The following is a 24708-nucleotide window of genomic DNA, read 5'->3' as shown; positions in this document are numbered from 1 at the left end:
TAATGTGGATTCAGTAAACCTGGTGAATGAGGAGAGGATGGTGGCAGTTGATGGTCATCTGTGGTAAGTAAAAACAAGAAAGAACATTTACTCTGTCCCTCTTAATATGTGTAACTTTATAAGAAATAATGTGAATTAAAAATTAAATAACGTAATGTATGTTATGTTTTTCAGAAGCACCCTGTAAGAATTAAAGCACCATGGATGAAACTTAGATAGCTAAAACAAATGCAAGTGCAGTTTTCAAAACATTAAAATGCCCAACATAAAAGGGAAATGGTAGGCCGCTTTAGAGGCGAGGAGACCCAATTGGTCCATGGAATACCTGCATTACCTGCCATGTCAGGTATTATTGCCTAGTTAAACTAGTTTACAGTTCCCCAGCCTTCTGAAGAATCTGGAAACGAAAAAGTACTACACAAACTGAATAAACATAAAAAAGCAACCAATGTAAGAACACCACAGTCTCTATTTATTAAGAACTTTTCGTCCAGCACAGTGGCTGGATGACTTCAGATAAAAGAATCAACTTTATAGACTAACTTAAATGTTTTGACAATCCAGTCATGTGACCATTGTCTCAATTAAACCTCTTAACGTTCAATTAACACATCACTTGATAAAAGTTCTACCATAGTTAAAAATACAGAGTTAAAAGCCCTTACTAAAGAACAATATAATACATTCTCCCCCTAAATAAAAACCTTCATCCTTCACTGCTCAATCAACAGTAAATTTGTTTATACATAGTGTAAAAATATAAAGCATGTTAAAATAAAACCATGGTTAATATATAACCATTGTAAATAAATAAATGCTTTAGGTGTGGGACTAACCCTTAAACTCCTCACTTGATTTAGGTAAATTATCTCCGCATACTTTTTAATTTTAAGTATGGGAGAATAGTACACGTTTCATTTATTCCTGGGAACTGACTAGCATTTAATCGAAGTTGCCATAACAACCCACATTGTTTTTAAAGTAGTGACGCCGGTCCTTCATGTACATTTTCACTAATCTGGTCTATAACCTTAAACTTGCATTTATTGTTAGGTGAATTTTCTATGTGCCTAGCTAGTGCGTTCTCTGATGTTCGTGTTACACTCTGCTGCAATCACTACACTTGGGTTATCCTGCAGTCAGGCGGTTCCCCAGTCGGCCTGAGTTCCAAAGTCTTGGTCTGGCGTCAGTTGCTGTCGCCTCCTCCCTGACGTCAGTGCGACAGGGGTATATAAGATGCAGCCGATGCCATTTTCTTCAGTCTTTCTTGCCACGCAGTGCCCGAAGCAAAAGCAGTTCGCAGGTGCCGGTCGGGCCGTCTCCTGAGATTTTCATTCCGAATCCAGAACCGAAGTCTTCTACAAAGCTAAGTACCCCATTGGGGAAACTTTATCTTGCCTCAGACCGATGTCAGTAAAAGTTAATAACTGTATTTCTTGTGGGAAGCAAATACCTCATAAGGATTTCCATTCCTATTGTAACCCATGCCTAGGCCCAGACCACGACATCACTGGTTGTCGGTTTTGTGCTAGGTTTAACAAGTGCACTATTAAACGTCGGTTTGATTTTGCCCGACATTATTTTGGTAGAAAATTCATTTATACCATGCCGTCGGAACTTCCGATGGCCGGAATACACAAAAAGCGCAAAGACAAGGATAGGCATCCAAGGCCCAAAACTGACGACGAAGCCTCTTCTAGGCCAGTTGCCGGTTCTCCGGTTTTCAGCGAGGTGCCTTTGCAGCTCCTGACGACCGCTTCTGTAGAACCACAGGCCGCCTCTGACTCCCACGTGGAGATGGCTGGGCCTTCGGACGCACAAGTTATTCAGCCTACCGAGACTAACCTTTCAGAGGGATCCGGAGTAGCTGAGCAAACCCACAGCTTCAGAGGGTGTCTTCAGACCTACTCAGTTAAGCATTAAACCCTCAGCTAAGTCTAAGCCTCCTTTAAAATCAAAGAAACAAATACAACATTCTCCAGGACAGGCCTCCATGCCTAAGAAACAAATGCTCAAAATGGCCGAAGACCTAATCACTCTGATCAGGGGGTCCCATCCCCCTCCTGATAAAAGGCCTAGACAGGATGCAGACTATGACTCATCCGACCAGGTGTCCATCTCTTCTGATTCATCCTCAGACCTAGGATACTCCCTACCCCCTTATGAGAATTCTGATGCTGAGGAATCAATTCCATCAGCCTTACCGCCTGAGGACTACTCCTTTGGGGAAACCCTACATACTATGAGAGAGCATTTCCACTGGGAAGGCCGGGATTACTCAGAATCCAAGAAAAGGCTCAGAGACTTCCTTTTATTACCTCAACACAGACCCCTTGCTATTCCGCCAGTGTTAGATATTGTGGATGATGTGTATACTGAATCCAGCTTAAATCCTGATTCCTTACCTCCAGCCCCTGTTAAACCTGACAGATACTACAGATTCATAGATTCATAGATTAGTACTAGGCTAACTGCCCTTGCGAGTCATTTTAAGCCTAGCCAATTATCCTTTATGAGACTCAAACCCTGTACCTTGTGTTTATAAGGCAAACACCTTAACCATTAGGCCACCCTCCCACCTGCTTAAATAAATCAGACTACAGTTGCTTACATTACCTAGAGTGCTAACCCTTTAGCTACACAACACTCTAGTCCCTGACTCTCATACATTTCTGTATAAAAGCCCTGTAGCTGACCCTGAAACTATTTCTCAGGGACCCAAAGGAGTTCAGGCCTCAGCCAAGAATCCAGTGTTCTCTGACAGAGATTCTAGAGCATTAGACAGATGGGGGAAAAAGTATATACGTCTGCAACTTTAGCAATGAGAGTTTTAAATTGCCAGTTTCACATGCTAAAATATCAGCAATTTTTACTGTCCCAGTTAAAACAAAAAATGCTTCCAGAATCAGATCCTCCTAATTTGAAAGAAATGCAGGATGTATTGCATGCAGCTGAAGTGGGAAAGCATACTTTGCAGTGTGGTTTTGATTCTTTAGAGGCCTCCTGCAGAGCAGCAGTTACAGGCTCTGTCATTAGAAGACATGCTTGGTTAAAAGAACATACGTTACCAGATCATGTTAAAGTAAAATTATTGGATGCACCTTTGCAGCAAGATGTGTTATTTGGAGTTAAGGCAGAAGAGGTATTAAAGAAAATGGAGGCTAAGGCAAAATCTATGCAAACAGTGAAGGATTTCTTACAGGTTCAGCCTCCTAGATTTAGCAGAAACTGGCCAACTAAGAATCTGTCCAGAAAGAAGGGGAAGACAGGCCCCAATCATATAAAAAGCAGCTCCAATGACTTCCCACTACAGCTGCCAAACAAATCCCTCTTGGCAGCCCCATTGGGAGGAAAACTGGCACTCTTCTACCACAATTGGCAAATGATCACCAAAGACAAATGGGTTCTCAACATTGCATTTCAAGGTTACAGGTTCCACTTTCACACTCTGCCAAGGTTAAAAGGAATGCCAAATCTGCCACCAAATCAATGGGCAAAGGCTCAAAAACAAATTACAGCACTCATGGATATGAGAGCTATTCAAAAGGTACCATCACAGGAGCAAAGACAAGGATTTTACTCAAGATTCTTTCTGGTACCCAGAAAGGACAAAGCCTGGAGGCCCATTCGGGATCTTTCATCTCTAAACACTTACCTGGATGTTCCGAAATTCAAAATGTTGACACTACAGCAGCTTCTTCCCATGCTGGGCAAGAAAGCTTGGCTCGTGACTTTGGACCTCAAGGAGGCATACCTGCATGTCCCTATCAGACAAAACTGCAGAAGATACCTCAGATTCATAGCTGGTTCAATGCACTACCAATTCTCTGCACTGCCCTTTGGCTTATCTACTGCGCCCAGGGTCTTCACAAAGTGCCTGGCACCAGTAATTGCATTTTGCAGACAGAAAGGAATTCAGATTTATCCGTACCTGGACGACTGCCTGATTCAAGCAGAGAGCAAGGACATTCTTCTAAAGCATCTGGCGTTTGTAAAAAAGTTAAGTTGCCTGGGGTACACAGTAAACGAAAAGAAATCAAAACTAGTGCCCTCACAAGAGGTTATATTCCCGGGTGCCAGCTTGAACACAATGGGCCAGATGACATATCTCACGCCAGACAAGCAAGGACAACTGACTCAATACTTTCAATTGATGGCAACAAAGACCCAACTCCCTGCAAGAAAAATTCTGCAGGCCTTGGGTTACATGGCATCCTGCATTACTAATTCCATATGCCAGACTGCATATGAGGAAACTACAATGGTACCTAAAGAATGTATGGTCTCAACACTGTCAAAGTTTGGAAACAGTTATACCACTAATCCCTTGCCTTCAACAGGAGTTTCAATGGTGGGCTCAAGCTTGTTACCTCAACAAGGGACAGCCTTTTACACAACCCACAGCCAGGCAAACACTGACAACAGATGCATCAGATTATGCCTGGGGAGCACACATGGCAGGCAAATGTATTCAGGGCACGTGGCCCGCAGAACAAGGGCATCTTCACATCAATCAGAAAGATATGCTAGCTGTACAAAATGCCCTTATAGCTTTCAATGACCTGCTGCATCCAGGACAACTACTGCTAAAGACAGACAACACCACAGTTATGTGGTACATAAACAAGCAAGGGGGCACTCACTCCTACCCCCTATGCAGACAAGCCATGACCTTGTGGAACACAGCTATAAACCTTCAAGTTCATTTGCAAGCACAGTTTCTGCCAGGAGAGAAAAACACACTGGCAGACGACTTAAGCAGAAACATATGGATCCCCACAAATGGGAATTGAATCCACAAATATTCAGAATGATAACACAGAAATGGTGGAGCCCGGACATAGATCTGTTTGCATCCCCAATAAACTGCCAGCTACAAAAATTCTGCACAAGGAGTTACCATCCACAAGCATGGAAAGTGGATGCTATCTCATTCAGCTGGGAGAACCTACAAGTATACGCTTTCCCACCACTACCTCTCCTGCCAAAGGTACTCATAAAAGCCAGGCAAGAAGAGCCAAAGATGATCCTGATTGCACCAGACTGGCCATGCCAGCACTGGTACCGAATCTTAAGAAGCTTGGCACAAGAACCACCCTGGGATGTCCTTCATGGATGCATCTGCAGTCATAACAAATGGGTTGTCCTGTCGTCAGGCAGCCCTTCAGTCGGCCGGATTCCAAAGTCCGGGTCCGGCTTCGGCTGATGTCGCACTTCACCCAACGTCATCTCTGCTGGTCTTCGGGTATAAAGGCATCAGCCGACGCCATTTTCCTCAGTCTTTCCTGCCGCGTGGCGCCCGAAGCAGAAGCTGTTCGCAAGTGCCGGTCGGTCAGATCCAGAGATTACTACTACCGAATACTACTTCGAAGACTTCTAAAAGCTAAGTACCCCGTTGGGGACTCTTTCTTGCCTCAGCCGATGTCAGAAAAAGTCAATAACTGTTTAACTTGTGGGAAACAAATACCTCATAAAGATTTCCACTCTTACTGTTTGCCTTGCTTAGGCCCAGACCACGACGTAGCAGCCTGTTTGGCCTGTGCTTCCTTCAACCGACGAACGCTTAGGCGTCGGTCGGAGTTTGCTGAACAGTTTTCGGCTCAGATTTTGCGTACATTATGCCGTCGGATCCTCCGACTACCCAAATTGTTAAAAAACTCAAAGAAAAAGACCGACACTCGCGGTCCGCGGTTTCGGCCGAAACCACGGTTAAGCAAGCCGCGAGTGTCTCGGTTTCGGCGAAACTGAGAAAACTGGTCAATCTACAGCGAATCCATGACTACTACTGAGGCCCCTGCTACCTTACCTGAACTAGCCTCAGAAATTTTGCCTACAACTGTGGATCCTACTGATCTATCAGACACCATCCCCTTGGATATGTCTACCCCAGCACGTGGTGCTGCTAGGCCTCCTGCAGCCATGTCTATTAAGGCCTTTGCCAGGGCTAAAGCAGCCAAATCAGCTAAATCAGTGCCTGTTAAACCACCCTCTCTCAGGCCCACTTCAAGTTCACAAATGCTTACTCTGGCAGAAGATTTAATATCCTTAATTAGGGGATCCCAATCTCACCCAGACAGGGCCTCTCAGCCCCCAGAAAAGAGACCTAGAGCAGAGCCCCCCAAGCCTGTGTCCTCTGATGATTCTGCGGATGACTCAGACATTACAGACCAGCCAGAGGCTCCTTTCTCCAACTATGAAGATTCAGATGCTGAAGAATCCATTCCAGCTGCCTCTCCACCAGAGGAATTCTCCTTTGGGGAAACCTTACATGCCATGAGAGAACAATTCCAATGGCAGGGACAAGATTTCTCATACTCAAGAAAAAGGCTTAGGACCTTTCTGCACTTACCACAACATAGGCCCTTAGCTATACCTCCTGTCCTATCTGTTGTGGACGATGCATTTAATGATGTCTGCACTGCACCTGACTCTTTACCTCCAGCCCCTGCCAAACCAGATAGATTTTACAGGGTGCCAGACACTCATCACCACCTATACAAGGCCCCACTTGCAGACCCCGAAACTATATCCCAGGGGCCTAAGGCAGTAGCCTCGACCACAGCAAAAAACCCTATTCCCTCTGAAAGGGAATCCAGGTCATTAGACCTCTGCTACTCTCTTAGCTAGAGCTTTAAACTGTCAGTTTCACATGATCCAATACCAAGAGTTTATGCTTGATCAGTTAATTAAAAAGCTGTCCTCTGATGAATCTTTAGATAAGAAATATGTATTAGAAATGGTGAATAACATCCAACAGGTTAGTAACCATTCTTTAAAATGTGGCTATGATGCACTGGAGGCTTCATTTAGATCAGCCATGACTGGCACAGTTATAAGAAGGCATGCATGGTTGAAAGAACAGGTCTTGCCGGATCATGTTAAAGCTAAGCTATTGGATGCTCCTATGGATAAGGCCAGTCTATTTGGGGAACCTGCCCAGCAGGTAATGAAGAAAATGGAAGAGAAGGCAAAATCTGTACAAACAGTCAAAGATTTCCTACAGGTTCAGCCCCCAAGGTTTAGCATTAACTGGCCTGCCAAAAATTGGTCCTTTCCTGACTCCACAAGGTCACAAAGGGGCAGGAACAGACGCTCGAGGGGCAGAAATCAATCCAGAGGAGGTGCCTACAGAGGACGACAGTGGCAAGGCAATAACCAAGGCACAGACACAACCACTGCCACTGCAACAGGACAATCACAGTGACTTGACTCTGACTCCACCTACCAGGGAGCAAATAGCAGCACCATTAGGCGGAAAGTTAGCCTTATTCTCGAAAAATTGGCACTATATTACAAAAGACAAGTGGATTTTACAAACCATAGACCAAGGCTTACCGGTTCCACTTCCACACTTTACCAGTAAAAAAGCCAAACCTGCCCCCAAATCAAAGAATAGAAGCCCTGCATCAGATAGCAGAATTAATAAAGATGAGAGCTGTGGAAAGGGTACCAATAACAGAACAGGGCAAAGGATTCTACTCGAGACTCTTCCTAGTACCAAGAAAAGAGAAAAACTGGAGACCTATTCTCGACCTGTCCATCTTAAACACATACATCATTGTCCCAAAATTCAAAATGCTGACCCTACAGCAACTTCTTCCCATGCTGGGCAAGGAGTGTTGGCTGGTAACTCTAGATCTCAAGGAGGCATACCTGCACATCCCCATTCGACCAAACTGCAGAAGATACCTCAGATTTCTTGCAGGATCAGAGCATTATCAATTCTCAGCATTGCCCTTTGGCTTATCTACTGCGCCCAGAGTATTCACAAAATGCCTGGCATCAGTAATCGATCACTGCAGAGTACAGGGAATCCAAATTTATCCACCATACCTGGACGACTGCCTGTTACAAGCGGACAACAAAAGCAAGCTGACAACAGATTTACAAAGGGTCATTTACTTGCTTCAAGCCCTGGGATACACAGTCAATTTACAAAAGTCAAGGCTGACTCCATCCCAGACAAGAACTTTCTTGGGCGCGGAATTGGACACAGTAAAACAGATGGCATTCCTAACTGCAGAAAAACAAAAAGAACTCCCTCTTTACTTCTTGGCATTAACAAAGCAGAACAAACTAACAGCGAGAAAAGTTCTGCAGGCCTTGGGCTACATGGCATCATGCATAATCTTGGTCCCACATGCCAGACTGCATATGAGAAAGTTACAGTGGTACCTAAAGAATTTATGGTCTCAACACAGATACAGCTTAGAAACAGAAATACCACTAATCCCATGCTTAAAACAGGAGTTCCTATGGTGGGCTCTGGCATGCCAGTCAAACCCAGGCTTACCCTTCCACAACTTTGGAGCAAACCAAACCATCACAACGGATGCCTCAGACCTAGGATGGGGGGCACACATGATGGACAAATGCGTACAAGGACTGTGGACTCCGGACCAGCTGCACCTGCACATCAACCAAAAAGAAATGCTGGCAGTAAAACTGGCAATCCTAAAATTCAGACCATTCCTCAAAGAAGGCCATTTGATGATAAGGACAGACAACACCACAGTCATGTGGTACATCAACAAGCAGGGAGGCACTCATTCTTACCCCCTATGCAGGATGACTTTGGACCTTTGGAATCTGGCTCTAAGCTACAACATCCAGTTACAGGCAATATTTGTACCGGGAAAAGAAAACACCCTAGCAGACATTTTAAGCAGAACCACCTCGGATGCTCACGAATGGATGCTACACCCAGACATCTTCAAGACCATCACAAAGAAATGGGAATGCCACAAATAGACCTATTCGCTTCCCCACAAAATCACCAGCTCAAAAAATTCTGCACAAGGACATTCCACCCACTTGCATGGAAGGTGGACTCTCTATCCTTCAGCTGGAAAGGCCTGACAGCATATGCATTCCCACCTCTTCCCTTAATACACAAGGTACTACTGAAAATCAAAGAGGAACGTCCAAGGATAATTCTGATAGCACCGAACTGGCCAAGACAACACTGGTACCCATTACTGAGGACCATGTCTCGGGAGAAAATGTGGTCAATACCCCTGATGCCTCTGATGTTAACTCAGAACAACTACAACATCATACATCCAAACCTAAAAACCTTGCAACTGACTGCCTGGAACATCATATAGCAGACCTTTCACAAAGGGTTAAAGACATTATCCTTGAAGACCGCAGACCTTCAACAAGAAGGAACTATGCAGGAAAATGGAAAAGGTTCGTCATTTGGAGTACTGAAAGAGGAAAAGATGTGTCGAACATAGATATTGCTAACATTCTGGAGTACTTGGCAGAGCTTCTACATACAGGCCTGTCCTATTCCTCCATCAAGATACATGCATCAGCTATTTCAGCAGAATACAGCTTTGATCCTCCTGTCTTTTCACATCCTCTACTCAGGCAGTTCCTCAGTAGGATCAAGAATGTAAAACCTCCTAGGAAACCACCATTACCAGCATGGGACTTGAATTTTGTACTAGAAAAATTGACACTCCCTCCGTTTGAACCAGCAGCAACAGCAGACCTACAACACCTGTCATGGAAAACTGCTTTCCTACTGGCTATTACTTCAGCAAGGAGGGTTTGGAACTACAGGCCTTAATGGCAGTGCAACCCTTCCTAATCTTCCATCAAGATAGGGTGTCCATGAGGACTAATCCTACATTTATGCCTAAGGTGGTATCCAGAGTGTCTTTAAACCAGGCAATCCACCTACCTACCTTCTTTCCCAATCCACAAAACAGAGGTGAAAGAATAATGCATACCTTGGATGTACATAGACAGTTACGCTACTACCTGGACAGAACCAAAGCTAACAGAAAAACTGACCAGCTCTTTGTAGCCTATGCAACAGGAAGGGAAGGAAAAGCAATTTCCAAACAGACAATCTCCAAATGGATAGGAAATTGCATAAGATTCTGTTACTCTTACCATGGAAAACCAATTCCACAGAACATAAGACCTCATTCTACAAGGGCTACAGCCACTACCACAGCTTTCTTAAGAGGAGTGGCAACCAAGGACATTATTGAGGCGGCTACTTGGACCTCCGTGCATACATTTGCCAAGCATTATAATTTACCTCTATACTCTAGATCCCGAGCAGGGTTTGCCACTGCTGTACTGCAAGGGATCCTGACTACACCATAATTATTATTCCTCCTCCCCTAGTTGGCTATGGTATTCTACCCATTTGTTATGACTGCAGATGCATCCATGAAGGACATAGTACAGTTTTGTACCTACCATAAATGTAGATGTCCGAACTGGATAGCATACGCAGTCAGGATTACCCTCCCTCCTTCCCCTCTGCGGTACTCCTAGGGCATTTACCCTCCTTATAGCTAGCTGGGGGGGGGGAGTCTCTTATGGTGTATTTGTTTGTATATATGTACATACATGTTTATTTTTTGTTTGCCTTCTACTATTTTGGAAACATTGGCATTTATCCAAAATTTAGCTATCCAAGAGGGCAATTGGCATCTGGGGCAAGAAACACTGAGGAAAATGGCGTCGGCTGATGCCTTTATACCCGAAGACCAGCAGAGATGACGTCGGGTGAAGTGCGACATCAGCTGAAGCCGGACCCGGACTTTGGAATCCGGCCGACCGAAGGGCTGCCTGACGACAGGACAACCCATTTGTTATGACTGCAGATGCTATCCAGTTCGGACATCTACATTTATGGTAGGTACAAAACTGTACTTTTTGCCTCAAATCCCACATCTGCTGACTCAGCACAACAATCAAATACTACACAGCCAGCTAAAGACCTTAAACCTAGCTGCATGGAAGATTCCTTAGTCAAGCAAACAATGCCTCTCTCCAAAGCTGTTATGGATGTCATTCTGGAGGCCAGAAGGCCTAGTACCAGGAAAGCCTATTCGGATAAATGGAAGGGATTCTGTGCCTGGAACCAAGCTCACAGCCTTGACCCTGTTGTCCCAAACATTCCTCAGGTACTACAATATTTAACTGAGATGCTGGACAAAGGCCTCCTCTTCTCATCCATCAAGATCCACGCCATCCACGCCTCTGCCATCTGTGCTCATTACAACACGGATCCACCAATTTTCTCTAATCCTCTGTTAAGACAGTACCTCAGAGGGGCTAAAAACATAAGACCGCCCCGTAGAACACCTACTCCAACTTGGGACCTCAACTTTGTTTTGTACAAACTAACTTTACCTCCTTTTGAGCCAGCAAACACAGCAGTATTAAAATATATCTCTTGGAAAACTGCTCTGCTCCTGGCAATAACATCAGCACGAAGAGTTTCAGAATTACAGGCACTAATGGCAGTGGAACCTTTCCTCATTTTCCACCAGGACAGGGTGTCTTTAAGAACTAACCCTACGTTTATGCCAAAGGTGGTATCCAGTGTGGCTCTAAACCAAACTATTCACCTGCCAACTTTTTATCCTTAACCACAGAATAAAGGGGAGAGACTACTGCACTCTTTGGACATTCACAGGCAGTTACGCTTCTACTTGGACAAAACCAAAGCTTTCAGAAAATCTGAGCAATTATTGGTAGTATATGCTGCAGGAGCAGAAAAGCCATTTCAAAACAGACTATTTCAAAATGAATAGGACATTGTATACGTTTCTGCTACACATACCATGGAAAACCTGTACCTAGCAGCATTAGATCTCACTCCACCAGGGCAACAGCCACTTCAACTGCCTACCTCAGGGGAGTACCTACCTAGGGTATTTTGGAAGCAGCAACTTGGAGTTCTGTACATACCTTCACCAAATATTACCATCAGCCTCTGTACTCTAAGTCCAGAGATGGCTTCGACACTGCAGTGCTGCAGGGTCTTATAGCCACCCCTAATGCCTTATAGAACCAGCCACCCTACCTCAGCTTTGGGATTCTACCCAAGTGTAATGACTGCAGCAGTGTAACACGATAAACATAGTACAGTTTTGTGTACCTACCATAAATGTAGATGTTCGAGTGTATACACTGCTGCAGTCCATGTTACCTTCCCACCTTCCCCTCTTACTGGCTGGTACGTACCTATGTCTTCTACCCTTACTACCTATGGGGAGTATTTGCTGGTAGCTGTAAGTTGTTTTTTGCTTTTCTCGTGTATGTTTTATTAGCAATTGGAATTGCCTACCTATTTAGAGGCACCTGACATCTGGGGCAAGAAAAACTGAAGAAAATGGCATCGGCTGCATCTTGTTTACCCCTGCCGCACTGACGTCAGGGAGGAGGCGACAGCAACCGACGCCAGACCAAGACTTTGGAACTCAGGCCGACTGGGTAACCGCCTGACGGCAGGATAACCCAAGTGTAATGACTGCAGCAGTGTTTACACTCGAACATCTACATTTATGGTAGGTACAAAACTGTACTTTTTCCCCCTCCTAATAGCATACAGGTGTTCGTAGATTCTTTCTTTTAACTTTGTTTTCCCTATATAGAAAACAGGACAGAGAACACACTGAGCTAGGTATACCACCATTTTAGTGTTACAGTTGTACCTACCTGTGATGGAATACTTGTGGTTACCTATAGAAAAATGTCCAGTTGCAATGGATCCACAGTAGTTAAAGCTTTCACATTTGAACATTCCCAGGGTCCTTGCAACCTTCACTATAGGGGTTTCTATTAAGTTTTTCAAGTTTTTACCCTTCCTGTAAATGACAATAGGTCTGTGGCCTATCTTAACTAATTCAGTCTCATTTTTTTAACAGGTTCCAGTTTTTGTTGATAATTTTCTTGATTTCAACTGTGTCAGTACTAAAAGCTACAGTGAAACTACTATTGTATTGACCACCTTCCCTTGAAAATATGTTTGTATGGGTGGTAGATTTTACTACCCTCTCCTCCTCTGTATTTGTGGTGCTAGTTCCACATAGACAAAGTATTGGTTTATAAAAACCTGTCTGACGTTTGTGACACGTCTATTGCCACTTCATTAACAAAACCTGTGGGGTAACCTCTTTGCAAGAACATTTCAGTTAAGTTCTGGCATTCAGTGCAAAAATCTACATTTGTTGTCACCATTCTGGCTGCTCTTACGAGCTGCCCTTTTACAACTGATTTTTTGTACTGAATGGGTGTTCATGTTTGTAATGCAAAAATGCATTACAGTAAGTTGATTTTTGCTATATAGATGCTGTATATGCATTTAGTTGTTGTGTCTTTCGGCTTATCCCGGTTAGGGGTCGCCACAGCGGAACTCCGGTCCGCTAATGTTTGGTAGTGGATTTTTACGTGCCGAGTTACCAGCCCTGACGCACAACCTTCAACGAAGGCACACCCATTCATGCATGTCTCCACGCAGAAGACGCTCTAACTGCGAATCGAACGCGACAACGTCTTGCTGTGAGGCAACAATGCTACCACAGCACCACTATATGCATTTAGTGCAACATCTTTTTTCAACAGTACGTCTAAGTATGCTATAGTTTTCTTACTGAAATTTGATGTAAATTTTAAGAAATTGGTACTGTTCATTGCTTGTAAGATTATAGTAGCTGAAGCTTCATCACCTATTAGCACTATAAAAAATATTGTCGAAGAAGCGTGTATAATGTTCTGTCAAGTTCATTATACTGGGGTTGTTGAATAAATAAGTGTGTTCCCAATGGGCCATCACCATGTTGCCGAAACTCGTACCACATGGTGAGCCCATTGCTACCCCAACTAGTTGTAAATAAATCGTGTCATTAAACACAATGTAGTTGTTGGATAAAATAATACCCAACAGTTCTTCAACTATTCTAAGTTCATTATCTGGTGCTGCAAATCTACGCATCCTAGCCAGAACAAATTCTATCCCCTCCTCATGTGGGATTGAACTGTAAAGATCACAAACGTCTACTGTTAGGAAGTTGTTCTCTTGAGTGAACTTGATTTTATTAATCTCTTCTAGAAAGGACCAGAAGTCATAGCTAATTTGTGGTTCTTGTTTCACAGATTTTTTAAGTATGGAGTCAACAAGTTTTGCACTAGCATAAGTTATAGACTGACGTGCATCTACCAAAGCTTGCATAGGGGGGTCTTGTATGTCCTTATGTATTTCTGGCACACCAAACATTTTAGATATCTTAGGGTATACCATTGTTAAATAGTTTAAAGTACTCATATCTGTGTGTGCTTCCAAAAACAAGTCATTTAAGTAAGTGTTTATCCTGCAGTAGGCAGTGTGTAATTCATTCTTACTGACTTGTTTATATGTGCTAGTATTTAACACTTTGTTCATCCTAACCTCGTAGTCTTCATTATTCATAAGGACCAGTCCTCCCCCTTGTCTGGCTTCATCATTCTAATGGGTTCCCTCCTCAAGTCATTCAGCAAGTCCCATTCTGTTTTACTAAAGTTGCTTTGTGTTTTCATTCTAGTACCTAATAATGCTCTAATGTCAAGTTCACATACTTGGTCAAATACACATAAAGCTGAGTGCATAGGTGGATTGTACTTACTTGAAACATGTAGTTTCCTGTAGTTACAGTTACCACTGTTAAATAAAATTGCCATTTAAAATCAAGTAGTGTTTGGCTAAGTCAGACCGACAAGAAGGCACATAAGTAAGACCTTTAGGAAACAGTTCAACTGTCCTGTTATCAATGTTGACATCGGAGAAATTATAGATTTTAAAGTCTCCACTTGTATTTACTACAGTGTCACATTTGTTAGTGAAAGCAATTTCTGTTAATAAGTTTAAACATCTTCTAAAGGAACACCTACTTACCAATAGGCAATGCCCATGCCTCCTCCCAGGTTGACCCCCTACTCCTGCTGTTCCCCCAACATTTCCTCCACCAATCTCCAAATACTAACTTGTCCTAACTCTCAGAATTTCTGGTAGAAAATACTGGTACTATTACTGGTATACCCAGCTACCATTTACAGATACTACATTTTCTGTATGCCTAAGTACCTCCAAAATGTGGAGCCATAACATTTTTTTTTCTAAAAATGTCATGATGTGTACCTGTCCTCTGTATATGTGAAATAACCCTGTATGTAGTAGGATTACCTTTTTGATTTATTATATCTATTAACTCCTGTGCTTTTCTCCCTGGGCCTCCGCTGAAAATGTACATTTATCCAGTCGGATCCTCCCGGTCAACAAATGTAAAATAATTTATTTATTTTTATTTTTTTTTATTTTACATTTGTTGACCGGGATAGTCCGACTGGATGCATGTCCATTTTCAACAGAGGCCCGGGGAGAAAAGCTCCAAGGGTAAGCAGATACAGCATTACATAATACCAGCATTACATATTACAAACAGACTATTTACAGAGATTACATAAGTAAGCAAGTTAAACAAGTTCCACAGGTTACAGTTAATCCTGAGCGCAAGTCAGGATTAAATTAAATTACTCAGTAAACTGGTTCGCAGATTTTTACGCATTCTAGAGAGAGTTAGCCAGGCTTGATACATTGACATAGCCAGTTAAGTGACAAATGTTGTTTGTCTAGTTTTAAATTGACCTAAGGTGGAAAGTAAGGTAATATCAGCTGGAAGAGAGTTCCAGGATCTACTTAGAGTTTGCAAAGAGAGAATCACTGGCTGTGTTATTAATTTTGCTAGTCTGAATTAGTAGTTTGTTAGAGGATCGAAGTGGTCTAGGATTGTTATAGGGGGTGATAATACTTTTAAGTGCAGGAGTATTGTCCGGATTATAGAGGATTTTATAGGCCATAATCAGTTGGTTATACTGGATTAGGCTGGGTAGTTCAAGCCACCCAAGCTGATTTAGATTGATGCAATGATGTGTCCTAAAAGGCAGCCCAGTGGCAAACCTGGCAATGTGGTTGTAGCAAATTGAGAGTTTAAGGACAGTCTTGTTTAAATTTGAGAGTAGAGGGGATGCATGCAGAAGGGTTGAAAGAAGGTGAGAGTGAGCTATGGCAATTTTAGCTGGAGGGGTTAGGAAGGCTTTTATTCTGTAAAGTGACCCTAGTTTTTTTATTAATGGTTTTGATAGTCTGGTTAACATGTAGGTCAAATTTTAGATTATTGTCTATGATGACACCAAATAGTTTTGTAGAGGGGTCAGGGGAGATTATTGTGCCATCATTTGATTTTATGGTAAAGGTGAAAGCGGTCGACCTACGTGTTGGTGAAAATAACAGCATTTTAGTTTTTTGGGGATTTAGGATCAGACGATGTTCAGAAAGCCAGGTTTCTATCGTGTTAAAGGTGGTCTGGGTAGCTGACCATAACTCTACTGGAGATGTGGCTGAGCAAATCACAGTAGAGTCATCAGCATATTGGATACAGCTGACTTTTGGGATGACAGTATAAAGGTCGTTAATGAAGATGGAGAACAGCAAGGGCCCTAGTATAGAGCCTTGTGGTACTCAAGGGTGCTGGGTAGAAGGTTAGAGAGTTTGTTCTGCCAGAGGACAGCCTGCTGTCGACCATTCAGGTAGGATTGAAAACATTGAAGGGCTCTAGTATCCAGACAGAATATTTGCAGGGTGTGGATTAAAAGTTGGTGATCAACCATATTGAATGCCTTGGAAAGATCCAAGAGGAAGGCTGAGGATATATAATTATTGTTGCGATTATGGTTTATGGTGTTGGTAAAGATTAGGAGGGCTGAAGTAGTGCTGTGATGAGGACGGAAGCCATGCTGAGTGTCTGCCATAAGGTGATTCTGGATTAGGTGGTGCATGAGTTGTCTGTGAATACATTTTTCCATAATCTTTGCAAGTGGAGAGAGCAAAGCTATTAGCCTATAATTGGAGAATTCAGTAGAGCTGCCTCCTTTGTGAAGTGGGATTATATAGGATATTTTCCAGATGGTGGGAATTTTAGCTTCTACTATGGTTCGATTGATTAGTATTGAGACAGGGTAAGCAATAGCATCCGCTGATTTTTTTAGGTACTCAGCAGGGAGTTGATCAGCAGAAAGTGTAGTGGGTTTTAATTTTTTGATCAAAGTACGGATAAGTGAAGTGGCGACTGGTTGGAAGCTGAACGCGAGTAGGTTTCTAGGAGTGCTACTTTCAGGACTAGGGGAGCTAGGAGGTAGTTGGCTAGCTAGGGCTTGAATTGTCTCAGTAAAGAATCGGTTAAAACTGTCAGAAACATCTTCAGGGGTTTTATCAATAGTAGCAGCAGGGATTGGGGTTGAAGTTTGTCCAGGATGTAGTAGATTATTTAAACCTGCCCAAAACTTCTGAGGGTTATTTTGATTTACTGTCTGTAAATTACAGTAGTATTGTTTTTTGTCTTGTAAAATTTATTTTTTTGGTTTTGTTCCTGGATTGTCTGTATTTAATGTGATCTTGAGGGTCTTTAGAAGAACGCCATAAAGCCCATGCTTTGTTTCTAAGGGTAATTTAGAGTTTAGACTCTTTAGAAAGCCATGGCGCAGTTTTTGCCTTGGTTCTCTTTGAACGAACAGGTGCATGCAAATTAAGGATCTCAAGGAATTTGTTGTTAAAGTATGCTACTGCTTCCTCTAAGGGGAGGTGTTTTAGAATAGACCAATTACATGAGTTTAGTTCTTGTTGGAATTTGGCAGGGTCAAAGTTTTTATTGTTTCTAACCTTTCTGAGTAAGGGTTGTTGGGAATTAATGGTTTTGTGCTTAATTACATATGTGAGAAGGTGATCGCTTAGGTCATCAAGGAGGATACCAGAGGTGTACAGTTGGGGGTGACTATGAGTACCCAGTCAAGTATACTTTCTTTTTGGTTGGGTTTACCTATCCTGGTAGGGGTGGATATAATTTGTGTAAATGCATGCAGGTTAATATGGGTGGTTGGGGATTCTGAGGAACAGGTGCCCCAGTCTATGTTAAAGTCTCCAAGTAGTAGGGTTTCTTGGGAGTAGTGACATGATAGCCAGTGCAGGATATCTTCAAATGTAGATGTATTGTTACCTGGGGGAATGTACATACAGATGATATTAATGCATTTATTTTTATTAAGTTGCAAGTTGGTGGCAAGAATCTCTGAGTTATTAATCTGAGGTGGTTGTATTACATCTATGGTGACATTCAACTTAGATTTATAGAGTACAGCTACCCCACCCACCTTCCTCGAAGCACGATCCAGCCTGTGTATGTTGTATCCAGGTGGTAACACTTCATTGTCTTTAGTGTTAGGTTTTAACCAGGTTTCAGATAAACAGAGAATCTCAGGGGAGTAGACATCCAGAAGTGCATGCAATTCATGTACCTTGTTATTAATGCTTGTAATATTGAGATGACAAGCTAGGAGAGAGTTAGTTGGCCTATTAATTGTAGGTTTGTAGCTTAGATTGCAAGTAGAGGGGGTATGTGTATCTGAAGTGAGTGGGCCAGGGTTGGGGTGAATATCATCACAGAGTATTAGGTTGAGTCTATACTTGGTGATGAACTTCAGGAATTTGTTTATTAGTTTGTGGTAGTGTTTGGATCTAGAGCTAATGTGCGTGGGGATGAGATGGTGATAGACTGAACAAGATGTTGGATAGGATCTGGTACTGTAAGTATGGTTGAAGGTGGAAGGATTTACAGCTGGGGTGATAGTATGGCCTTTTGGGACCTGAAATCCTGTGAGAAACTGGTTTTCATACAAGGTAAGGAGGTATGGTGCGAACAAGAGGGGTAGTAAAGAGGAGTATATCATTATCTGTGATTCAGCTAGTGAGTTAAGGGAACTGTTTTACCTGGTGATGCAACACCAGAAGATAGAGTGGTGAGGTAAAGGTACTGGAAGGGGGATGGGAGAATTCCAGATAAAAGCTAATAGGTGCTATTAAAATGTAGGTAGACAAATGGGGGTGGGTGGAATTATCCCAGATGAAAGCAGATAGGATCTAGAAAGTGGGGGAGTGGCTATAGTACTATAAATTTAGAGGTATTGGGGGCAGAGAGGGGAGTGAAGAGAGCCCGAGCGTAGCGGGGCTATTGCAGTTTACAAGGTTTCCTAAGGTGTCCTAAAGCTATAAGGTAAGTATTATAGCTCTTAATGTAAGAGTCAATTTACTTAAGTTACAGGGGAAGGAGGCAAACACTCAAGTAGAAAAAAGAGCCCTATGGCTGACCAATATGGTGACCTGCTTAATTACACAGCACTGTAAGTAAATAAAATAAATAAATAAAAGTAGGCTTGTCTACCTTTTTATTTTCGCCTTCCTCTGGTATTGTAAGGATTCTGTTGGTTCATTAATGTTTATTTCTGTGGTCTGTTCTTGGCCTGATGAAAATTTTGCCCGTTTGTTTGCACCACTTCTGAATATGAGAGATTCCCTTGGGTAAAGTTAATGTCATTATGTGTTCATTCGTTTCTATTTGGAGCATTTCTCTCATTATTAACTTTTCTTACTTCTGGCTGAACTGTTGAGTTAACATTGTTACCTGGTTCTACCCATCATTTAAACTGTTGTTGTTGGTGCACACCTGATTGTGTTGGCCAGTTGCATTCCACAGCTGTGATTGGGGGGGGCAAGGGTAGGCTGAACCATTGCTATAATCTACACAATCCCTTTCCAGTTTAATTGTTTGATTTAAGTTTTTCAATCTGTTGACTGATACTGTCGAAAATACATTGGTAATCATAGTTATAGCGTGCAAAATCATGATGGCTTAGTACATCCCTGCTTAGCTGTTCCACTTCCTTAGATAGTTCGTCTACTTGAACTTGATAATGTTTACAAATAAGCACCATTAGTTCTTTCCCTTGCTTGTCAAACAAGTGCAGTAGGTCTTTATGAAGTTGCAATCCTGACAACCAGTCCTGTCTGATACTGCCAGGACCTCAGACCTTTTGGAACTATATTTATGTTTACATTTTCTGTGAAATAAGAGCCTTTTGTGCTTCAATAGTTTGTAGTCTAAAGTTTTCAAGTTAGTAACCAAACTTTGCTCACCTCTCCCAACCAGTTGCACCAAATTAACTTCTGACTTCTGTGTGGTTAGGTTTGGAAAGTCCTTTAACCACACTGTCAAGTTTGGTGCTCCAATAAGCCCCGGAGGGTTGTTGAGTTGTTGTACAGTTGTTTGCTGGCTCGTAGAAGATATTGGTGCTGCCGTATTCCCTCCAGTCAGCAACGTATTTGTAGCACTTGTATAACTATGTTTACCTTGATCATTAGTAGAAAGGTTTTGTTCCAAACTAGTGGTGCAATTGGTAGAAGCGCCTGGGGGCGAATCTCTTACAGACCTCTCATTCTGTAACATCGGACTGTTCTGTGAGGAAAGTACAGAACATTCAGGTAATGACTCCACTCTATTTGCCAGGTCATCAAGGTGTTCGGTCATAATTCCCAGTAGAATAGTTAAGTTCCCCGCATCAACTTGGGAACATTGTGTAAGTTGAGTTTCTTGGCTATCAAGCACATCAGATGCCATGTCAGCAACAACAACTTGGAAACGAAAAAAATACTACACAAACTGAATTAACATAAAAAAGCAACCGATGCAAAGACACCACAAACTCTATTATGTGCTTTTCGTCCAGTACAGTGGCTGGACTTCAGATAAAATAATCAACTTCATAGACGCACTTAAATGTTTCAACAATCCAGTCATGTGACCAATGTCTCAATTAAACCTCTTAACAATGTTCAGTTAACACATCACTTGATAAAAGTTCTACCACAGTTAAAAATACAGTTAAAAGCCCTAACTAAAGAACAATATAATACATTCTCCCCCTAAATAAAAAACTTTCATCCTTCACTGCTCAGTCAACAGTAAATTTATTTATACCTGATGTATTAAAAATAAAAAAATATAAAGCATGTTAAAATAAAACCATGGTTAATATATAACCGTTGGAAATAAACTAGTTTACAGATGTTCTTCGTGTTTCACTGTTGCAGTCATTACATTTGGGTAATCTGCTGGCAGGTTGCCCTCAGTCAGCCTGAATAACAAAAGTCTTGGGTCCTGCATCGGGTACTGTCTCCTCTTCCATGACGTCAGGTTGTCAGGGTATAAAACATGCAGCCGACGCCATTTTATTCAGTCTTTCTTGCCGCGCAATGCCCGAAGCAGAAGCAGTTTGCAAGTGCTGGTCAGCCGACTCCTGAAATTTTTGTATTCGAGTTTCAGAACCGAAGTCTGCAACTAAAGCTAAGTAACCCGTTGGGGAAACTTTTTCTTGCTCTTTACCGATGTTAGTAAAAGTTAATTGCATTACTTGTGGGAAGCAAATACCTTATAAGGATTTTCATTTGTACTGTATTCTTTGCCTAGGCCCAGATCATAACATGCCTTGCTGTCGATTTTGTGCTAGATTTAACCAATGCACTATTAAGCGTCAGTATATTTTTGCTTCAAAATATTTTGGATCCAGATTTAATTACCCCGAAATGTCGTCGGTTAGCAATCCGACTACCGGAGTTCACAAAAAATGCAAAGAGAAAGAGACAGACCGTCGAGGTCCAAAACCGTCAACGAAACTTCTCCTAAGCCAGTCGCCAGTACTCAGTGAGGCGCTTTCGCAGGCCTCTACCGAGACCCATGCGGAGTCCGGTATGCCGCAAGATTCTGAATATTGAACCCGCAGATGTCTCTCCCTTGGCTGGGTCCGGAGCTCCTGAGCAGGCACCGGCTTCTGAGGGTGTTTTCAGGCCTCAACATTATTATATAAAACCGACGCCAGCTTCAAAAACAAGATCAAAAACATCTTCTATGTCTAAACAACCGACACATGAGCCACGTGCTCAGGCCCCTATGCCTAAAAACAGATGATCAAAATGGCAGAGGACTTAATTACTTTGATCAGGGGTTCCCAAACCCCCCTGCTAAGAGGCCTGTGCAAGACACTGATTATGAATCTTCAGTTCAGGTTTCCATTTCCTCTGATTCCTCTTCTGATCGGGAATTTTCTATTCCACCCTATGAGGATTCAGACGCAGAAGAATCCATCCCATCTGCATCTCCTCCTGTGGATTATTCTTTTGGAGAAACCTTGCATACTTTAAGGGAACACTTTCATTGGGAGAGTCAGGATTTCTCTGAATCAAAAAAGAGGCTTAGGGATTTCCTCCTTCTTCCTCAGCATAGGCCTTTGGCAATACCTCCTGTATTAGACATTGTTGATGTGTTTTCAGAATCAAGCATGGCTCCTGATTCCCTTCCTCCGGCTCCTAGTAAGCCAGACAGATATTACAGGGTTCCTGACTCCCACAAATTTATACTCAAAAATCCTGCTCCTGATCCTGAGACTATCTCACAGGGTCCCAAAGGTGTAAAGGCCTCTACAGCCAAAAATCCTACCCCCTCTGATAGAGATTCCAGGGTGCTGGAAAGATGGGAAAAGAAAGTTTTATATGTCTGCAACCTTGCAATTTGGGCCTTAAACTGCCAGTTTCATATGCTTAAATATCAGCAGCATGTTAAGGGCTTATTGAAACAGAAAATTATGTTGATTTCTGATTGTGTGGAAAATAAAGAGTTACAGGAATTATTGCATGCAGCAGAACAGGTTGGAAAGCATACCTTGCAATGTAGTTTTGATTCCTTGGAGGCCTCTTGCAGGGCCGCATTTACTGGATCTGTGATTAGAAGGCATGCCTGATATGTTAAAGCTAAATTGTTGGATGCCCCTTTACAGCATGATACTCTGGTAATAAGGCAGAAGAGGTTTTAAAGAAAATGGAAGACAAAGCTAAATCTATGCAAACTGTAAAAGATTTCTTCCAAGAGCAGCCACCCAGGTTCAGTAGGCACTGGCCTACTAAAAATGGGTCCTTTCCTGTGTCCAACAGAGCCTCTCAAGGCAAATCCAGGCACTCAAAAGGCTCTAGATACCAATCACAGGGTTCTTACAGGTCAAAGCAGTGGGGTGCCTCCACCTCCAAATCTGGAGGAAACAAAGCACAACCCTACAGTAAGCAGTCTCAATGACTGCCTTCTACCTTCATCAAGCTCTTATCTTTTGGCAGCCCCCTTGGGGGGAAAATTAGCACTTCATGCTTAAAATTGGCAGTTAATTACCCAGGACAAGTGAGTATTAAACATAGTATCCCAGGGGTACAGATTTCATTTCCATACTTTGCCAATTCCAAACAGTTGGCCAGATCTGCCACAAAATCAATGGGCAGAGGTTCCGAAACAAGTTATGTCCCTCATGGATATGGGGGCTATTCAGCCAGTACCAGAACAGGAAAAAGGACAAGGTTTTTATTCAAGACTTTTCCTGGTACCCAGAAAAGACGATGCCTGGCGTCCAATACTGGACATATCGATTTTGAACATGTTCCTGGACATTCCAAAATTCAAAATGCTGACTTTTACAACAGCTACTGCCTATCATGGGCAGGAACACTTGGTTAGTGACTCTAGACTTAAAAGAGGCATACCTGCATATCCCAATAAGGGAATTGTGCAGAAGATACCTCCGCTTCAAGGCAGGTTTTTTGCATTACCAATTCTCTGCACTGCCCTTTGGCTTATCTACTGTGCCCAGAGTCTTTACAAAGTGCCTAGCACCAGTAATTGCATTTTGCCGACAAAGAAGCATACACATTTGTCCTTACCTGGATGACTGTCTCATTCAAGCAGAGAACAAGGACATTCTTCTTCAACATCTGGCGTTTGTAAAAAGGCTTCTAACATGCCTAAGGGTACACAATAAACGAAAAGAAATCCCAACTGGTACCTTCTCAAATAATTACATTCCTGGGTACAAGCTTGAATACAACTGCCCAGATGGCTTACCTTATGCCAGACAAACAAAGGCAACTGACAACATACTTCAAACAGATGGCAACAAAAACCCAGTTATCTGCAAGACAAATTCTGCAGGCTTTGGGGTTCATGGCATCCTGCATTCTACTAATTCCATATGCAAGACTGCATATGAGGAAACTTCAATGGTACCTAAAACTTTATGGAGTCAACATTGAAATAGTCTGGAAACAATGATTCCTCTCATTCCCCTCCTACAATAGGAGTTTCTTTGGTGGGCAGAGACATGTCACCAAAACAAGGGACTGTCATTCACTCTACCCCTGCCACCCTAACTACAGACGCATCAGACTATGCTTGGGGGGCCCACCTGGTGGGGAGATGCATTTAGGGCATATGATGCCCAAACCAAATGCATTTGCGTATCAACCAGAAAGAGATGCTAGCTGTTCAGAATGCTATGACCGCCTTCAAGGACTTACTTCATCCAGGGCAACTACTGATAAAGACGGACAACACCACGGTTATGTGGTAAATAAACAAGCAGGGGGGTACACATTCCTACCCCCTTTGCAGACTAGCCATGGCATTGTGGAACACAGCTTTGACTTATCAAGTACATCTTCAAGCTAATTTCCTGCCAGGAAAACAAAATACTCTGGCAGACGACCTAAGCAGAAATCTATGGACCCGCACGAGTGGAAACTGGATCCACAAATCTTCAGCATGGTAACACAGAACTGGGGGAGCCCAGACATAGATCTATATGCCTTTCCCCAAAATTATCAACTGGACAAATTCTGCACAAGGACTTATCACAGACAAGCATGGAAAATGGATGCCCTATCCATCAGTTGGAAAAACCTATCAGTCTATGCCTTTCCCCCTCTGCTTCTTCTCTCCAAGGTCTTACTAAAGGTCAGACAGGAAAAAACAAAAATGATCCTGATTGCTCTTGACTGGCCTCGCCAGCACTGGTACCCAATTCTAAGGAATATGTCTCAACTCCCTCCTTGGTACTTGCCTCAGATACCTCATCTACTGTCTCAGCAGAAGAATCGAATTCTGCACACTCGGCTCCAAACTCTGAACCTTGCAGAATGGCTGATCATTTAATTATTCAAAC

General features: G+C 42.6%; 1 protein-coding gene across 2 annotated transcripts in view; it reads left to right on the top strand.

The window, feature by feature from the left end:
* Positions 1-24708, top strand: part of ZXDC (ZXD family zinc finger C) — a 1157677-nt gene that overhangs the window by 798655 nt on the left and 334314 nt on the right. The window lies entirely within an intron of this gene.

This window comes from Protopterus annectens, chromosome 7.part1, assembly GCF_019279795.1.
Source record: "Protopterus annectens isolate FY-2018-M chromosome 7.part1, PAN1.0, whole genome shotgun sequence".
Lineage (NCBI taxonomy): Eukaryota > Metazoa > Chordata > Ceratodontiformes > Protopteridae > Protopterus > Protopterus annectens.
This window is presented reverse-complemented; position numbering and strand designations above follow the sequence as displayed.